The following is a 6000-nucleotide window of genomic DNA, read 5'->3' as shown; positions in this document are numbered from 1 at the left end:
TTAGCATCATTCCTTCCAAAGAACACCTAGGACTGATCTCCTTTAGAATGGACTGGTTGGATCTCCTTGCAGTCTAAGGGATTCTCAAGAGTCTTCTCCAACACCACAGTTCAAAAGCATCAATTCTTTGGTGCTCAGCTTTCTTCACAGTCCAACTCTTACATCTATACATTACCACTGGAAAAACCATAGCCTTGACTAGATGGACGTTTGATGGCAAAGTAATATCTCTGCTTTTTAATATGCTGTCTAGGTTGGTCATAACGTTTCTTCCAAGGAGTAAGCGTCTTTTAATTTCATGGCTGCAATCACCATCTACAGTGATTTTGGAGCCCAAAAAGATAAAGTCTGACACTGTTTCCACTGTTTCCCATGAAGTGATGGGACCAGATGCCATGATCTTCGTTTTCTGAATGTTGAGCTTTAAGCCAACTTTTTCACTCTCCTCTTTCACTTTCATCCAGAGGCTTTTTAGTTCCTCTTCACTTTTTGCCATAAGGGTGGTGTCATCTGTATATCTGATGTTATTGATATTTCTCCCAGTAATCTTGATTCCAGCTTGTGCTTCTTCCAGTCCAGCGTTTCTCATGATGTACTCTGCATATAAGTTAAATAAGCAGGGTAACAATATACAGCCTTGACGTACTCCTTTTCCTATTTGGAACCAGTCTGTTGTTCCATGTCCAGTTCTAACTTTTGCTTCCTGACCTGCATATAGAGTTCTCAAGAGGCAGGTCAGGTGGTCTGGTATTCCCGTCCCTTGAAGAATTTTCCACAGTTTATTGTGATCCACATAGTCAAAGGCTTTGGCATAGTCAATAAAGCAGAAATAGATGTTTTTCTGGAACTCTCTTGCTTTTTCAATGATCCAGTGGATGTTGGCAATTTAATCTCTGGTTCCTCTGCCTTTTCTAAAACCAGCTTGAACATCTGGAAGTTCGTGGTTCACATACTGCTGAAGCCTGGCTTGGAGAATTTTGAGCATTACTTTACTAGCGTGTGAGATGAGTGCAATTGTGCAATAGTTTGAGCATTCTTTGGCATTGCCTTTGTTTGGGATTGGAATGAAAACTGACCTTTTCCAGTTCTGTGGCCACTGCTGAGTTTTCCAAATTTGCTGGCATATTGAGTGCAGCACTTTCACAGCATCATCTTTGAGGATTTGAAATAGCTCCACTGGAATTCCATCACCTCCACTAGCTTTGTTCATAGTGATGCTTTCTAAGGCCCACTTGACTTCACATTCCAGGATGTCTGGCTCTAGGTGAGTGATCATGCCATCATGATTATCTTGGTCGTGAAGATCTTTTTTGTATAGTTCTTCTGTGTATTCTTGCCACCTCTTCTTAATATCTTCTGCTTCTGTTAGGTCCCTACCATTTCTGTCCTTTATCGAGTCCATCTTTGCATGAAATGTTCCCTTGGTATCTCTAATTTTCTTGAAGAGATCTCTAGTCTTTCCCATTTTGTTGTTTTCCTCTATTTCTTTGCATTGATTGCTGAGGAAGGCTTTCTTATCTCTTCTTGCTATTCTTTGGATCTCTGCATTCAGATTCTTATATCTTTTCTTTTCTCCTTTGCTTTTCACTTCTCTTCTTTTCACAGCTATTTGTAAGGCCTCCCAGACAGCCATTTTGCTTTTTTGCATTTCTTTTCCATGGGGATGGTCTTGATCCCTGTCTCCTGTACAATGTCATGAACCTCCGTCCATAGTTCATCAGGCACTCTTATCTATCAGATCTAGTCCCTTAAATCTATTTCTCACTTCCACTGTATAATCATAAGGGATTTGATTTAGGTCATACCTGAATGGTCTAGTGGTTTTCCCTACTTTCTTCAATTTAAGTCTGAATTTGGCCATAAGGAGCTCATGATCTGAGCCACAGTCAGCTCCTGGTCTTGTTCTTGTTGACTGTATAGAGCTTCTCCATCTTTGGCTGCAAAGAATATAATCAGTCTGATTTCAGTGTTGACCATCTGGTGACGTCCATGTGTAGAGTCTTCTCTTGTGTTGTTGGAAGAGGGTGTTTGCTATGACCAGTACATTGTCTTGGCAAAACTCTATTAGCCTTTGCCCTGCTTCATTCTGTACTCCAAGGCCAAATTTGCCTGTTACTCCAGGTGTTTCTTGACTTCCTACTTTTGCATTCCAGTCCCCTATAATGAAAAGGACATCTTTTTTGGGTGTTAGTTCTAAAAGGTCTTGTAGGTCTTCAGAGAACCGTTCAACTTCAGCTTCTTCAGTGTTACTGGTTGGGGCACAGACTTGGATTACTGTGATATTGAATGGTTTGCCTTGGAAATGAACAGAGATCATTCTGTCATTTTTGAGATTGCATCCAAGTACTGCATTTTGGACTCTTTTGTTGACCATGATGGCTACACCTTGGATGAGGGGTATCTCCTCACCGCAGCCCCTCCTGACCTTGAACGTGGAGTAGATCCTCTAGGCCCTCCTATGCCCACACAGCCACCGCTCCTTGGACATGGTGTTGCTCCTCTCGGCCACTGCCCCACCAACCTAGATAGCATATTAAAAAGGAGAGACATTACTTTGCCAAAAGGTCCATCTAGTCAAGGCTATGGTTTTTGCAGTGGTCATGTATGGATGTAAGAGTTGGACTGTGAAGAAAGCTGAGCACCGAAGAATTGATGCTTTTGAACTGTGATGTTGGAGAAGACTCTTGAGAGTCCCTTAGACTGCAAGGAGATCCAACCAGTCCATTCTAAAGGAGATCAGTCCTGGGTGTTCTTTGGAAGGACTGATGCTAAAGCTGAAACTCCAATACTTTGGCCATCTCATGTGAAGAGTTGACTTACTGGAAAAGACCCTGATGCTGAGAAGGATTAGGGGCAGGAGGAGAAGGGGACGACAGAAGATGAGATGTTTGGATGGCATTACCGACTCGATGGACATGAGTTTGAGTGAACTCCGGGAGTTGGTGATGATCAGGGAGGCCTGGCTTGCTGCGATTCATGGGGTCACAAAGAGTTGGACACGACTGAGTGACTGAACTGAACTGAACTGAATGACAGAGAAGCAATTAACCTTTTTAATATAGAATAAGAAATTATGCTTCAATAAAAAACCATTTTTTATACACAGTTAACAATGTTGAACCTCGTTCATAATTAATGGAACAGTTAAATGAGGTCTTATTTTCCCCCATCAAGTTGACAAAGATTAATAACATTATTAATCATAAAAGAGGAGTCTTTTTGTTATATGGTTTGGCATTGCTAGAGTAGCACAGGTAGTACAAAGAGCTTGGGCCTTGGAGGCAGATGGCCCTATGTTGCTGCTGCTGCTGCTAAGTCGCCTCAGTCGTGTCTGACTCTGTGTGACCCCAGAGACGGCACCCACCAGGCTCCCCCGTCCCTGGGATTCTCCAGGCAAGAACACTGGAGTGGGTTGCCATTTCCTTCTCCAATGCATGAAAGTGAAAAGTGAAAGTGAAGTCGCTCAGTCCTGTCTGATTCCTACCGACCCCATGGACTGCAGCCTGCCAGGCTCCTCCGTCCGTGGGATTTTCCAGGCAAGAGTACTGGAGTGGGTTGCCATTGCCTTCTCTGAGATGGCCCTATACAAACCCCTAAACCTGAATGTCTACCTCATTTGGTGTATTTATGGACAAATCAGTTAACTTCTTTGAGTCTTAACTTCCTTATCTACAAGGCTGGAGAGTGATCTTGACTTGTTCAGAACAAGGGTACCCCAGATTTTACACTTTTGCATGAGCATTATTTTGAGAGGCATTTGAGACTCTATATAGGTTCAAGAGAAACTACTGCTCCTCCCTTTACTACTTAGAAGAATTTAAATTGGGTATTTATCCCAGAAAAGTTATTATTGAAGATAAATTTTTATCAAAACAGACCCATCTATAGGCCGGACAAACATCTAATCACCAAATTTCAGGCCCCCAGCCCATTCTTTAGCTCAGGATGGCACATATACCTCATTTTACCTTTCTGTCTCTGACTTTCTCATGTACATGGGGTTCCTGTACTAATGAAATTAAATTAGGTTTTCTCCTGTTAATTTGTTTCATGTCAATTTAATTATTAGACCAACCAAAAGGGCCTAGAAACGTAGAGGAAAAATTTTCTTCTTTCCCAACAACTTCACAGAGTTTTAAAATAGCCCAGCTCTGGGCACAGTTGCTTTTAGTTAGTTAAAAGTCATCAGCTTATATTCAAATGTCACTATAAGCAATAGAGTTTGACACTTGTATTTGAAATTTTATTTTAAGGATATTGTAGAGGAAGTTGTTTTGTCCATCATGCAGTGTTCCTCTCCACTGGAGAAATTCTTATTTGGTCTTAATATCAAGAAGTTTCAATTCTCCTGCTGTGCTTTAATCTTATGGATTTGGTGATTTGTATACCTGACTGGTTTTCCATCTTTGAACTAGCTGCTAGAAAGCCTGGAGCTGAATGTGTGGTCCATCAGTTTCATACATCATTATGGTATACAATCTCAGCCTCATACCTGGCTCCATTTATACACTGTCATTGTTTTGTTCTGTTTTTTAGATTTGCTCTCACTTTTCATTTATGTTATTGTGTTTTAAGTACTCTAAGCTGCTTTTTTAGCCTTTCTGAAAAGAGACAGGATAAAAAAGTCATTACTAAAAAAAGAAGTAAACACATTTAAAGCAGTTTTCACAGTGCCTGGCCAATAATAGGTATATAACTTAAAAGTTAATTTTATATTTTCTTATAAACAAGTCTAATTATTGTTTGTAGACACAGATTGGCCCCTTGTGGAATATATTAGTAAGGATGTGGCAAAGTGATTTTTTACCATAGACAAGTATCCTAAACTGGAAAGGTGTTACCACACTAGGTAATGGAAAGTATAACTCTAAAGCAAGCTGAGAGCCCAAATGGTCCAATCTCTGCATGGAATCCCCTCTAAGTAAGCCCAGCCTAGACCACAAATTATTCAAAAGTGATTTCAGTCTTTACTTGGGTCTCTCAAAGGACACGAAAGGGGCACTTGTTCTTATCCGTCAGCTGCATGTCATAAAATGTGGCTTCTTTTCCTTTCTAGTTTTCTTTCACTCACTACCACCCAGTGTATCCACTGACAACCAGATTTACCCTCTCTTACACCCACCTCCCAACTCTTTATTGTGTAGACTGACCAAGCTTCTCTGATTAGAGTTTTCCTTTTTTTCTTACGCCTCTCTGGACTTCTTTCCCGCTACTCATCTCTGATTCTGTATCATAAAAGATTGATGAACTAGGCTGACAAAGACAATTCTTCTGCTTGCAGGTGGGTTGGAGAATTCTCACCTGTTAATAAATCTTCTCTGTTACCTAGGAAATAAAGGGTGATTAATGTGTGATACAGTCCATGGGGTCTCAAAGAGTTGGACACAATTGAGCGACTAAGCACGCACACACACACACAAACAATGTGTGATAGAAGAAGAGAGCACTTTGGAATATGGCTCTAGCTCAGGAATACATTCAGGCATGTTGGGGCAAAGGTCAGGGCTTAATTCTTCTGGTCCTGCCTTTACCAAGGCTTCCCTTGAGTAAGGGACTTTATGACATCTGTAACTTGGAGGTAGAGTCATGATGCCCTTATGTTGGATGGAGTTGAAGCTGTTGGTGTAGAGTACAGGAATAATTTGTTGTTTAGTTGCAAAGTTGTATCTGACTCTTTACAACCCCATGGACTGTAGCATACCAGGCTCCTCTGTCCATGGAGTTTCCAAGGCAAAAATACTGGAGTGGGTTGCCATTTCCTTCTCTAGGGGATCTTCCCAACCCAGGAATCTAACCTGTGTCTCCTGCATTGGCAGGCAAATTCTTTATTGCTGAGTCACCAGGAAAGCCCAAGAGGATAATGATGGGGGCAAATGATCTGTCCTCTTGGTTTCCTGTGGACTGTGGAAATGGCCATCTAGGCTTGCCTCCCTCTGAGTGGGGTAAGCTGAGAGGACACAGTCTTAAATTCATTATACCCAGTTTGCTAATGCAAAATGA

This window comes from Bubalus kerabau, chromosome 16 (assembly GCF_029407905.1).
Source record: "Bubalus kerabau isolate K-KA32 ecotype Philippines breed swamp buffalo chromosome 16, PCC_UOA_SB_1v2, whole genome shotgun sequence".
In the NCBI taxonomy this organism is placed as follows: domain Eukaryota; kingdom Metazoa; phylum Chordata; class Mammalia; order Artiodactyla; family Bovidae; genus Bubalus; species Bubalus kerabau.
This window is presented reverse-complemented; position numbering follows the sequence as displayed.